Source organism: Battus philenor, unplaced genomic scaffold (genome assembly GCF_028537555.1).
Source record: "Battus philenor isolate CCGP_79_NKW_IND1 unplaced genomic scaffold, ilBatPhil1.0.hap1 SCAF_2, whole genome shotgun sequence".
Lineage (NCBI taxonomy): Eukaryota > Metazoa > Arthropoda > Insecta > Lepidoptera > Papilionidae > Battus > Battus philenor.
The window spans coordinates 15,985,631-16,001,189 of NW_027181682.1; positions in this window are offsets into that span (position 1 = coordinate 15,985,631).

Below are 15,559 nucleotides of genomic sequence, written 5' to 3' on the forward strand. Positions count from 1 at the left end.
AATTCCCCTTTTTTTGTTTTTTTTTTATAGAAATTGAAAAAAAACTTTTCTATGCCAGAAAGAAATCTATTTTAAAACCATCTGAGTTTGTTAAAAGTATTTATCAGATGGCGATCGGCAACGCGTTTGGATCACACATAGCTGTTAGCTAAAGAGTGCCAATGTAGATGAGTTTTTTTAGCAGACGCCGCTCTACAGACCCAATTACCAAAAATTAACCAACTAACAAACATGCAACCTAACCGCCATGCAATGGAAAGATCTCGCTCTGGTGGAGTCACCTTCATGATTACAGCAGCCCCTACGCCAGATAAGTCTTATAGGTGAGTTTAACTTGATTCTGGTTGCAATCGAACTGGACAGGACTGGGATTCTCATAGTACCTGTATAGGTTTACCCAGCGGTGGACTAGATCGTGGTGCACGCAATAACTTACTTCAGGGTTAAGAGTGACTTGTGAAATGGGGAGAACATTGCTTGTAGAGGTATTGGTTCCCTTTTGGAGGAGAAAGAGAGCAGCCACACTTTCGTGCGAATGTTACAAAGTAGTAAATTATGTAATTAAGTGTAACAAAACCTGTAATATATTTCGAAAGTGAACTGTATAAAATGACAAAAAATGGAAAAATTGAGAGAAAGAAAAATGGAAATAGTCGACTAGAAATGTAAATGGTTAAAATATCAATGTGACGAGACATGGAAAACGATGCATGTATGTAATGTAAATGAATGCTGTGAGAATGAAAGAAAATGTGAAGGATGAAAGAAGGAGAAAAGGGAAAAAGTTATGAAGGATCAGAGAGAGAGGATGAAAATAAGAAGGTATATATCCCTATCCCAATAATAAGATGGGGAACGAGAGGGCCCCTCAATAACATTAGCCATTAAAAAACAATCAAACTGAACTCTCATGACATTAAAGTGATTCTAAGTGTATAATAATGTAAAATAAAGCGGTAAATAGAGTGAATTGATAATAAAGAAATGATGTAAAGAATAAATAATTAAAGTACGAATTCACAAGTTCATTGGACATGTCACTCGTAATGAGAACTCAATGAAATGCTTGGAGGTTCTAAAACGGAAGGTAAGCAATATTGTGGACCCTCACCAACAAGATAGACAGGTATCATTAAAACTGCCACTAAAACCTCAATAAATGAATGCTCTTTATCCGCTAAACACTGTGGCACATAGCGACGCGTGGTAAGAGCAGTTGGAGCACCAGAACCGAACGGGGTATGAACACAACCACTCTGACCAGAGTGCACGACTGAGAAGAAAGAAACTTTATTTGGTATATGAGAAACCTCTTAATATTATTTCTATAACAATTGATTTAAAAAAAGTCTTCATATTTAAAAAAAATTATGCGATAATAGCAGTAAATACTTGGCTGTAGATTATGACTTAGGGAGAAAAGCACTTCTTCACAAATTATAACCATATAGCAGTCTATTAGTACACACAATTAATATTTAATATATCCCAACAGAAATATTTTCAACATACTGCTAGCGACATCTTGTGACATTAGTAAAAACTATAATAATTATACTCGCCTTTAATGTAAGAGAAAGAGTTCATAAATGTTCGGTTGTATTTATATATCCCTTTATTTATTAAATAATCTTATAAAGTTAAAATAAAATATTGTTTCTGATCTAGAAGCAGTTGTTACGACATCTCGTGAAAATGTTTTATAACTAACATATGTAATACACATCTAATTGTTACATATTAAGCTAATAGATGGCGCTTTTCTTAATTTAGATTTTTATTTAATAGATGGCACTGGGAGTAGCAAAAGTGTTTAAAGATTCATTTACAATGTTGCATTTAAAATGATATAGTTATTACAGTATTAAGATTAACGATTGTTGCTAAATTAGTTTTTTTTTTAGTAATGACAAAATCTAGATAAAGAATTCATACGTTGTGAACAATCCTTTAAAAATACGATCAGTATCTACATCTTAAGAGGTTACTGGATGGGTGACGCTTCCAACCTTGTTAGATTCGGTTACATGTCGAAATGTAGTGTGTTTAATATATGACTGATTACAACAGATGTCGTCCTTTGCTTTTTTCATATATTCACAACCATTTAAATAATATCTTATAATCTGTGAGGATTTTTAAGGTTTACATCTTTCAACTTTTATGTAATCTTATACATGAGCAAATATTTCTCCTTACCTACGTTACTTACCAGAAGTCGTCTTTTGTACTAGAGTAAGAAACAAATACTCCCATAACGAACATAATTTTGCCCCCCCCAATTTGGTATTTTAAGCAGTCTGTACCAAGATATTTCTTATTGACGCTACCCTGGAAATATTGAATATGATGGTTCCAGATCACGTTAGTCCATTGCTGTACTGAATCTAGATCTTATCGAATAACTTTGTTTGTGTGTCACCATTCTCTGGACGGTCACCAAGAGCTGCACCTCCGAGCTGACGGCGTCGTTTACGAGTAGGATCTGTCCTCTGTCAACCCCGTTCTACTTCCTCCTTTTGTACCATGACGGTCTCATAGAAAGAGAACCTGGTTTTATGAATTTCCATTTGTGTTCTTTTAAAACGTGGAAAAGATACAAAATTTTTTGCCTGCTAACATCATAGAATCATTATTAAACTCCTACGTGTTATATTTACGTTACATATAAAGCGAAGGAAAATATTACAATTGTGACTTATTAAAAAAACATGGTTTATACTTTAAATAATACAACAATTCAGCCGATGTCAACATTAGACATTCCCAAGACCGGATGGAAACAGTCTGTATCTGGGTCGTCTGACTACCTTGTTAGTTGGCATCCTACGTAGGTCTTGCCGATCCGTGGTGTTCTCTCCAGAACCCTGAAGTTCCAGCTGCTTCACTTCAATGTATCCAACCACTGGGCCATATATGCTAGTTTCGTTCGTCTAAGAAAGTAAAAAAGTCTCTAGGAAATAACCATTATGACCCAAGATAAGAACAGTATAGATAATAAAAATCAAATTAGATTCTCGTAGAAATACATAAATGATAAAAGACATTATTTATATAGAAGTGGAACCAAAGCGACACGGGGCCACTTTGTAAATCACCGAAGACATAAAAGGGGCATTTAAGCTGCCAGATTTATGAAAATAAGATCCTATAAACCTATAATAGGAGATACAAAAAGCGACCGCACGGCGCGGCGTCGCGAGGGAAGCGCGCGAGACATTTACACCTCACGACACGACGGCGTAAACGACTTTTTTTTTATTTTTAATTATTTATTTATTTACTCCTCATAAAACTTGTGCAATGCCTAAGATGCATACTCTTCCACTCAACCTAAGATAGTGCAGATATAACATGTGGACAGGTGTGTATATGTTGTACAAAAATATTCAAATCTTTAATATCATAAATGCTATACCAATCTAATAAATATATACTTAAATATAAAGAAATAATATGAAACATATACATAAATTACTGATATATATGTACGATATAATTCTTAAAAATAGAGAATTTACGGAAATTCTACCGCCAAAAGGTGTCGAAACATTGTTTTGACCAAATAACTTTTTCCTGAATCTCTAATTATGAGACAATAATATCTTAGCGCGAGGTCAAATCGCTTGAATAGTCAAAGTTTTTGGGGAATAAACATGTAGTTTTTTACAATCGATTGTCAAAAATAAATTATTGTTTATATTTTTTCTATTTATCTCAACATTTGCATTCGTGTAGTACAGTACCCAGGGTGTAACGCATATAAGGTTTCGAAGGTGGATCAATTAAAATTTAGTAGTAATTTGCCTCTTTCTGTTCGGCTTCATACAAAAAAAAAAACAATTTTCTTTAGTCTAAACTACCAGGTTTACCAAAAAATAGTCCGCCCTACCATGTTTTCGATCTATAGTGCGCTGGCACAGAAACCTGTCGCTTGTACCACGTTGCTTCCCTCAAGACGTTCCTACTCTGTTAGCTGAGATAAAGAAGATTGTACAAAACTATTCTGTTCTAATTTTGTTTAATCAACGAAATTATATTAGTAAAGTGAACATACTCGCATGTTTTTTTTTTTTAAAAAAAACACTATTAAAGCTATTTCTCAGATATATTTTTTATAATTTACTGTCGAAGCATTTGACCTCTGTCTGGCCTGATTTTAAGGTGACGAGATCTACGATGCTACTTGTTTACCTAGAAGAAACCTATACATAACTTGAAGTATTCTAAGTTATAATTGTCTGGAAACAATGACGCCGGTAGAGTGTTCCACACCTTGGCTATTCGCACTCTTAAAGGATACCGTCACGTTTAGTGCTGATGGAAGGTGTTTCAACCGTGTACTAGTTTTGTGTGTGTATGTTTATACATACATACATTCATACATACATACACACATATATATATATATATATATATATTTATATATATATATTTATGTATATATATATCTTCAGGGTCAGAGTGAATATGTACCTACTGAGTCCGCATGCTTCATCTTTATCCACGTCGTAGCTTATCATCAGACGAGCTGGTGATCAAACGCGGGCAACAAGTTTGAATTGCTTATTCAGAGCTAAGACAGGATATCTGTAATTTCACATACTTATTTATCATATACGATATATAATAAAATTATCTTCAGTTTTTTGTCTGACGGTTGAGTGTCGTAAAAAGTTACAAAAATAAGTCCACGATAAATCGCAATGCGTTAAAAAAGTCGTGAGGTGTGGAACATCTTTAAGTCTTAACTTATTGTTATTGCCGATTTTAAGCCTCAGTTTTATGTTTGATATCGTCCACCGCTCCGCTTCCAACCTATTTATGTTTATATAGATTTATTATGGGGGCAGTCGCCAAGAAAATGGTTTCGTTACATTCGCAAACGCTTTCGCACAAGCCGACGTGAGTTGTATGAGAGAGACATTTATTTACAGGGATGTGAAAAAATAATAGATTTTTTCATTATCGAAAAACTATTTTTTACTAAATATATTTATTTTAAACAAGTAAATATTTTTTTTTGTTTACGATATTTTTCACTCTTTGTCACATCCTTATTACCAGCCAGAGATGTACAAAAAATCGATTTTTAATAAATCGATTTATTTTATAGATAAGTAAAATGATCATTTATTTCAGCATTCGATTATTTCACTAGATGTTACATCTTTGATGTCAACTATATCAATGATCTAGTTTCGATTCTAGTCGATTATTTAAATAATATGTGTTACCCCTTAACGCTTATGTTAGATAACTATTTAAAAAATATACACTGTATTACTAGAACAACAGATAGAAAGGAAAGGCCCAAGGCGGAATTATAGGTAAATACATATATATGTCGCTAAGACCATCATTTCCTATTTAATCACGTGTTTGACGCTCATCACTGAAACGTGATCTCTCATTTAGGTCCCAATGGCTCAGTCGCTCAACTTGGCATGGAGAAAGTATGCCCTGGATTTCTTTACGAGGTCTATTCAGAAATGGGGAGATTTATGGACGTCGACGTGGGTAAAAAAGGTAGACATGCATGTAAAGATCGTCGGAAAACACACGTCATAATACAGGTCGCTTCCAACTGATCTTTTTGGATATCTACTGGGGAGGCCTATGTCCACAACTAGACGTCATGGAACTGAAATAAACATGATGATGATATCTCTCTTCAAATTAAAGGATGAGGATCAGGGTTTGGAGTAGGTGGATTCACAGATCATATTGAGGGTCTTCCGGATTCATCACACAATTTATACGTACGCAGCACCATGAGGTAATTTAGACGAGAAGATGTTTTAGGGCGTCCCAAACGCTGTCTACCCGAGTATGATTTGGCGAGAGAATATTTTAAATTATACTTACAACTTGAAACATCCTGTATCGTGTTAGAATATATAAAGCTTTCTCTACATTTGTAATACATTGTTATGTTTTACTTGAAATGGTTCACTTAAATTTAATATTAATATAAATCTGCCTATTTAGCAACCAATAATAAGCAACACATGTATATGTGTACATAAATATTTTAATGTATGTACGTGCATATATATACTGTATATCTTACCATCCAAAGGTTTTTTTGGTAGAAAAAGCCTCGAGCGATAAAACCGCCTCCTATACTTCGATATAAATTGTTTCTTTTTTAAAATTATTATCTATTGTGTAAAATATAGTGTAAATAAATAAATGAGCAAAAGCGGTTAAAAAGTCATGACACGAATGATTATATATTGAAAGCATCAGCCCGTTCGGCAACAAACAAATAAATACAAATGCGGGAGAATAGAATGGAATAAAATGTTATTCCGCGCGCCCTATAATAAAATGTCTCATATGCGAGCTAAACGCACACGGGACTAAGCATCCGAAGATACGTCATGAGACTACAAATAGATTTTTATGAAAAAAAAATTACTTTATATGTAACCTCTTTCAATACGGAAGGAGTAATAGAAATTTAATTAAAAGTTTATATTTAAATATAAAATTTAGACACCTAATTTTTTAAATATCGTTTTGAGAAGACACTCCGAAAGGAAGAGAAGAATATATACAGTATGATTGGATATAAGTGTAAATGCTCTAAATAAATGTATAGTACACTTTGTCCCTTAGACAATGGATTCAGAAATAATAAACAACGTGATGATAGTATAGTGATATGAAGTGTTAGGAAAATTAAAATTACTACATTTATCTTTTTAGCTGATATACGCCTACTGCGAAGCCTAGGGCTCCCATATATATCGCTACGATGACCGATCCTGCACTGCCTGCACCCAGAGCCTTCCTACGACTGTAACTCCCCCAGTGGGGGGCATACCCACCCCTAGTCTACCGGTTCCTGGTTGCACCTCAAGAACCTTTCAGTTCCAACAGCCATTGATTGCATGAGCAATGTACTTCGCATAAATAACTACATATTAAAATTAATTATTGTTCACTATGTCCCTTCAGACTGTACTGAAAAAAAAAAGTTTCATATTTCAAAACGATTTGAAATAGGTGCAAGAGCTCTAAAGGTTTTGCCGACTAATGAGCTATATACCAACATATTTAAAGCCTATTACTAATCATCCTGTATAAAGAGGTATATTTTCATGTAGATATTATTTATTAAAACTTAACTACATAATTTTTTAAGTACTTTTATCTTTTTCCATACTATGGTTGTCTGTAAGAGATTGCCTTATGTGATAAGACCTCCCATTGTACTTTTCTGTATATTATTGTAAAACTTATTAAATGTAGCTTATCGTGTACAATAAAGAATATTAAATAAATTAAATAAATAAATAATTTTAAACTACTAATAAATTTTTTTCATCAAACGAATTTTTTCTAAAACATGTCAGGATCCAATATTACTTTAATGAGTATTGTAATACACATGAAAAAGTTACGGAGAATTTTTAATACGAGAATATCTTAAGAAATATCCCCGGTATATATATCGTATGCGTTCGCATCCACACGACTCCTTTATGCCTCTATTGATAGGATATTTTATTTCCTACCCGTTCAATAGCAGTCGGAGTGTGGGAGATCCTTTGTGAGCGCTCAACACACATACACAATTACAATCGGATTGTATCCTTCGTAATATTTAAGAAAAATTAACATGTATACTGAGAAAAGGAAAAATATTTTGAACACAAAGACTCAAGAGATTAACAGACGAAGTTTTTACCGCACTTGTGAGATGTTTCTTCGAATCTGGAACAGCTGGGGCCTGATTCATGGAGACAACCCATAGAAATAAATAACGCGGAAATCTAACAGTAGATGTCTTAACACTTGCCTATGAGGGAATGACCAAAAATAAGAAAAGATAACATACGCAGAAGTGGAAGTAACTTTACACTTAGTCATTATATCAGCGAATAGACGCCCACTTCAAGGCATAAGCCTCCTACAAAGATCGCTACAGTGACCATTCTTAAGTAACCCGTACAAAGCGACTATCCCCAACCTCGAATATGTCGTCGATCATATACTGGCTAGTGGTCGTCATATGAAAACCTTTTACAAGAAATAATTACATATTTTGTAAAGGACGTAAACAAAGAGAGACAAAAACTTTTTACAAGCGATATGACCTGCCTAATGTCACATCAGACTTCATAAATTCGCACACTTATTAAAACAAATTATTGTTTAATTTGCTTGTGTATTTTGTACTACCAACACAAAAAAATATCTTAATAAAACATATTTAAGTTTGATCTATACATGGTTTTGAGCTTTAATCTTATAACTACACTATATATGGCAGAGTTCTATACGACTTTATACTTAGTGACAAAGCAAATGTAATTGGTGATTCAATTTTTTGTGGACTCCCTCTGTAGTTACGGCTCAAGAGAGACAAACATTACTAGATTTAGTGAACTAAACGCTCACAAGGTAGACAGACTAAGAGGCCTATGTCCATCGGTGGAGGTCTTATGACTGAATTATTAAACTAAGCGATTCGCTTTTATACCACTATCCGCATTAAAACATAGAGCAATGAACTTGCTGCAGTATACAAAACCTTTCTTTTATATTATTGTTTAATTAGTCCTTTTGAAATATATTAACTGTAATATTAAATTCAATGGAATCAGGCGTTACCTTGCGGAAATCCATCCTAAGTAAGAAAAGGACAAGTAAGTAAGAAAAACATACTAAGTAAAAAAAGAATGATTTGGCGGTGGCAGTTGTGTAATTCGCATTGTTTGCCGCATACGCTTTTGTCAGTGGGCGGTGCACTTTGTTGCACGACTACCACTGCATGTGCGGAATTTGCTAAATATTGGCCCTTCTTACTTGTAATATTAAAATAAATAATTATTAAGTAAATATTGATAACGTTACAATTTGCTACGAGACTATAGATACAAAACAAAATTTGTAATATCATTGCAATGTTTATTGTATCACATTAATAACGCTTAGAAGACAGTCTGATATATTGTCTTGTCGGTGTCTTGAATTCGCAAGGAACAATGTGGGAACTACTCACCCTCTACGCCCTCGGGCGCTACACAGCGCTTATTGTAGCTTCGGGCTACGGTGCTACGTGCTACGAAGCTACGAACGTCAACTGTTCTCATATAAAAGACTTCGAAAATCCTAAGAAAAGGGAAAGATATATTTAAATACGTTTATTTATATCCTTTCCTTATATAAATAGTTTATATATAAATGCTACGATATACTGGTGATTTAAAAACATTTGAAATTTAAAAATCGATTCAATTTACCTACAATATGGTATAAGTACATTTTAATGATATAAATAAATAAATAAAAAACATTAATTTGCAAACGTCGAATAAAAAACCTCAGTTGTGAGTCTTTTAGAAAAGCGATATCATAATGTCGACATCACTGTCATAAATTTAATAAAAATTTTTTTTTCGAAAAATCTTCTTTTATTAAACTAACAGAATTACCAAAGTCATAGACATTCTTGAGCGCCGGTGATGCAAGAAGCTAATCTATGTTCCGGTTAAGTATTAAACCCATCATTAAGACTAAAAAATCAAGCGATTTTGTAACACGATCAGGCAGTATGTATAGTACCACCTGGACTTAGAAACAAGATATTTTAATTACGTATGTAATATCATAATTAAATATAAACAAACTAGGATAAATAAATTATAAAATACGTAAAGATCTTTTGAATTTTTTAATAATTACTTTTCGAAGTTGTCAATACCTCTCCTGAATACGAATATTCATTTTTAAGATTTTTCCACATGATAGCTTCAAAAACAAAGACATACGTAAACAAACAAAAGTAACTAAAACAGCCCAACGGATTGGGAAAGTGACAATGGACAGGCCACACACGAACAGATGGCCGATATGACCTTTTTGACGAGCAGTGGAGACAAAAAACCAGTGAGCGCATTGTAGAAAGTCCAGTATACAGATGACCTGGTCAGTCAGGTCCAATTGAAAATCTGTCGAGGACCCTTATGCCCAGCAAAACGCATCTTACTGCCAAAATGATTCAGGAATTACAGAAGTCCATCCTAAGTAAGAAAAGGACCAATATATAGCTACTTCCGCCATGCAGCAGTAGTTGTGCAATAAAGTGCACTGCCCGCCAGCCCGCTGATAAATGCGCGTACGGCAAACAATGCGAATTACACAACTACCACCGTTAAATCACTCAACACGTGTTTCACCCCTCCACGGGGCATCCTCAGGAGTAATGTTACACCGATTAGTGCCAAACACAGAGTGTGCTCAGTCCGTCACCGCTTTGTTATATATATGCCACCTCCTTCCCCACTTGCACTCAATTTTACGTAATAGATGAGTGAGCGAATCCCCTGGTAAATTATTACGATGAGTCTACAACGTTGTTCGAAGAATTGCTTATTTGAAAGAACAGTGGACGAAGCAGATCGCTGGCGGTTATGGCCGAAAGGTCTAGAGTGGCCACGAGCCGATAGACGCTAGTAAATCCCCACTAGGTAGACCGATGAAGTCGCTGGATGCTAGCAGCACAGGTCATCATGACGATCTTAGAGAGAAGCATAAGCCTTCCAGTGGGCGTCCATCAGCTGAAAAGAAGAATACGAAACAAAAAACTTTCGATAATTTTGGACATTAAAAAAATGATTTCTCTATTTGTAATTAAAGAGATTACAGTGCGAGAATATTATTTGTGGGTAATCGCGTTGTAATTAAAGCTACAATTACATTAGTGTTGCAATAAAAGTGAGAGCGGCGCAGGTTGGGAAGGCAGAGCGTCGGGCGCCGGCGGCGGCGCGCTGGCCCGGCAAAACGGTGTATAACGCGATATTGTGGCGCTGGCGGATTGTTTTATGTACACTCGGGATCTTAAATACTCTGTTACATTATTTATTACGTTTTAGCCTAAACTTAGGTATTGAACTTAAGCTGGTTGACGCCTTGGCCGCTCACTAGATGGAAGAATTAGTAACACTAGTTAGTACTTAAAAGAATTGCTCGTGCAATCGATGGCTAAAGGTACCGCAATGTTCTCGAGTCTTGACCACGAGCCGATAGACACAGCGTGGGCAGGGTTCCCACTAGGTGGACCGACAATCTTTTCGATAGAACCAAACCTTGGTCAAGATCATGATGACTCATGATGCAAGCCACCTGACTGTTTTATTGAAAACCTTTGAGGAGAGCCTATGTCCAGCTGTGGACATCTTGTGGTTCAAAGCATAATGATAATTATGTTCGCCTCTGGGAAGAAATATCGTGATGACTCAGTATATAAGCGAAAAAAAATTATATATATTTATATATATATATACCATAAGATCTTCACTACCCACAGCTGGACTTAACCCTCCTCCGTATGATAGTATAGCGTTCTTTTTTTTATCAAAGTATTTATTTTACATCAAATACGTTTATTATAATTGATAACATTTTCGTGCACGATTGTACAACGCACAGAGGTAACTGAATCACCAGCGAGGCTCTATTTCAATTTCACGCACACCCGCCAGCCGAACAGAGGGTGGACAGCGACGCCCGGCTGAAACATTTTGTGACGTTATAACAGCAGTAATTCCATAAAGCCTATCAAATATATTGTAGTAATTTTTGTGCGAAATTTAATTAGTGCACCATTATTGGGTGCACATCTATATAGTATATAGCCTTATAGTGTTTCTATTACATCCACAGGAGACTTCATTTAACTGAATGATTTTTTCCTTATTTTCTACTTTGAAATAAATTTTAGTTTAATATTCTTTATTGTACACTTAAACATTATTGTACATTTAAATAGTTTCCTAACAATAAACAAAAAATAAAATGGGCGGTCTTATTACACGAGGCAATCTCCTACAGACAACCATAATATGGAAATAGTAGATGTATAAATAGTAGGTAGTTAACGTGTATAAAACATACATACAAAGACATACAAAGACATATATACATATGTATATTGATATATATACTTATAATAAATAAGGTAAATACGTATTATAAATATATAACTGTTTATTGTTTAAAATCAATTATAGGAAAATATAATTTTTACAAATGAAAAAACTATACCAAAAATTATTAATTAAGACGAACTTATTTTTTCTAACTAAACAATAATCAAATACATATTTAATCGTCATAAAATAACATTAATAAATAAAGATAAATTAATTAAACATCTTACTTAACTTATGATTTATTTGTGAAAAGAAGTCAAATATTATAAATATTTATATTCAACTAACACCATAACAATGTTGTCAAATATCCAATTTGTCCTGCGGTTCAAGGAATAACTGAATTTGTGCCGACGGCAGATTATCATTAACAATCGCACAGCGGTAAGTATGTTTTGCGATAGTAGGTCGCGGCTTCGATTCGCGAAATACAATCTTATGTAATTTATTCTTGGTGCATTAATTATGACGGGTTGCCATTTCGCACAAAGAAATTTTCAGTGAATGGACAGCTATGTCTGTCAATAGCGTTTATGGTATATATCCCCTTTTAGGTATCTTTGGGTAGGCGTAAATCTTGCAGTAGGCACATTTGAGTTGAAATGATGAATCAAACTTATATATTATGTAATAATAATTTTTAAACTTAAATTATTGTAAAATATGTGTTTTTACCCTACAATAATTAGTAACAAATAATCGAGCGATTTTACAACGCAGTCAATATATATGGTTGGAAAATTAAAACCTTCGAATAACTTTGCGTTATAATAAAGAAAAACTATCGTTTTAAACCAGGAATGAACACCACGCGGGCTTTGAATTGAAATTATTTTATTGACATTTTCACTTCAATGCTTTATTATAAAATTGATTGTAACAAAGTAGTAGTATGTATTAAATCGAAGGAATTAATAAAAAATTACCTCCGATGAAAACTGAGTGACTTCATCTATTTTGGCTGATATTGGACGGCTAGTATACAAAAAACAGTGCCAAATTTCTCATTAAATTTTCAAGTAAATTACTTTTTTTTGTTTTAATTTTGCACAAATATCATTGAAATTTGTATTACAAATCTCGACACATTTTAATACTTTATAATTTTTTATTGTATATTTATTATAAATAAAGTTTTGCGTTTCAAGCCCAAAAAATTTTGAATTTGAATTTGTCTTTTGATTAAAAAAATGTTACACTTACCTGTCTTAAACAAGATATTTAAAACAATATGTTTTAAAATATTTTTACGTCATTGCAGTTAACCAATTTTTTAATTTATTTTTATTTTTCGTTTTGATTTTTTCTCTTTGCACTACCTAAAAGATTAACTTGTAAAAAATTACTTCAGCATCTTCGCCGTCACACATTGTATGTGTTTAAAAAAATAAATAAAAAGAAAAACTTGTGCCAGCTTTATTTTGTTTAAATATTGTAAATAAATCCATTACGAAAGGCCATTTGAATGAAGTGTATTCTTCAGTTTTTAAATTACTGAACACTTTATAACAAGCTGTAAGAAATGATCATTCTTTTATTATAATCTAGTGACCACAGACAATATAAACAATTTTTTGGTCAACATACATTAATACTTTATTCGCCGTGCTATTACATATAAAACTACAAAAAACAACCACATCACATCAAAAAATATATTTGTGGATTAAAGATAAAATTATTTTTTAAGTTTTTATTTACTTATTACTTATAACTTTATAAATATACCTTGCATTTCACTTTGGTTTTCCTGACATTTAACTGTCAAGTTGATGTAATGTCACGAGAAATATAAAGTGAAAAGATTGTTAGGCTGCGAATAATAAAATAAAGACTTGTGTTCAAGACCACCGCCTTTATTGTTTAACAATACCACATATATAACTATATTGTCCAAGATTTTCAAAAATAGAATGTCATATATCCACGCCAACTGCCATATCAGACATGCAATTCTTTGAGCTATGTCAGTTACTTTGGTTCTTCGGATCTCGTCCGATTCGAGATCACAGTGTATAATAATTTTTAATTAACAATAATACACAAATAAACATTTGATTAAACAAACGACAGATTAAATAAAGTTAAACTAATTTATTTTAGACGAAGGTTAACTAGAGTTTGATCGATAATTATTATTAACATAAGCAGAGCTATTAACAATATTCACTTATGAAATGTATAGTCCATCACTCTCTATGTCACATATTTAAAGAAAACATGCGTTAAGAAGAAAATTTTATTTATTATTGATTTCAAATAAACGTGTTAAATGAAAATTAAGTAATTTAACAGAATTTTAGTAGAGACAAAATATTCACGAACAAACTGAAACAAAGCGTAACTATATACAGGATGTTCTCGGAATACATTAGCATAAAAGCGCCTTCAGTATTTGCGCTTCGTGCCCCGTAATTATGGGCAGATGAGGTGCCCATTAGCGCGCATTCAGACGCAGCTGTTTGCGGACCGCGACCCAACTCATGCAAATGCAAGCCCTCACGTCCATACACAGATAATCAAAGCGAATTCTAACTACACGAGTACTAGCGTACTTATATTTCACTTACGAATAATAAATATTTATTCACATTATTTCTCACATAGGATCATAAGACCAATTATCTAAAATCATAATCAAATTAGAACAAACATAAAACAAAGATAATCGTAGACTGTGCAAAAACGTATTCTCAAGTTTTTGAACACGTCACACATACATGGATATCAAAATCAATGTCAGATCCACCATTCGACAGATTAAAAAATAATATAAAGTATATTGACCTAAGTAGAAATAAATTAAAAAAAAAACACCTGGCAAGAAAATCTATAACTACTCCTTTAACGAATTTTATTTAATCTTCAATTTTTCATTTAAAAATTTTCAATTGATTTATCAATTTAAAACAATATAAAGAGTATTTGGTATTTACCTTTAGATATCATAATTCAGTACTCTTCATCAGATACAAAAACAATATAAAAAAAACGTATATTCTTGTATCAAAGAATACTAAATTGATTTTAATGCGTGGAATTAAATGTTGTCGATGTTCACATGGAATTAAATGATGTCGCGTGCTCTTTATAAAAATATATTTGTAAAGAGCAACTGTTGTGTTTCTCGTCGGCTCTTTGCAGAACTGCCTTCCGAGCCGGTGGCTTCCTGTACGAACAACATTGCCGACACTTTATGTTGATTGACGAATTGAAATTGCTTGTAACAGACTTTTTGAATAAAGAATATTTTGATTTTAATCCCATGCGCGGCGGTAGGGTTAACCTGCGGAATTCTAAGTGTAGGTAGGTATAGATATAGCTCTTTATGTAATTGGTGTCCCTCAAAGGTCGCCGCGACGACTGGTCATGCGTTTCCTGACTCCAACGACTCCCTGCGATCTTAATCACGTCATCTCTTCACTTACTCATGCTGCGTCTACCGCCTTGGCTGCAACTCTGGAGTTCGGAGCCCCTGGTAGTATCCTGGTGGCAGAGAGAACAATGCCTACTGTGGGAGTTGTATATATACTGATGTGATGTCTGGATGAATAATTGGTGTAAGATTTTGTGGGCGAGCGGAGCCGACGGGCGAGCCTAGTGTGCCGACG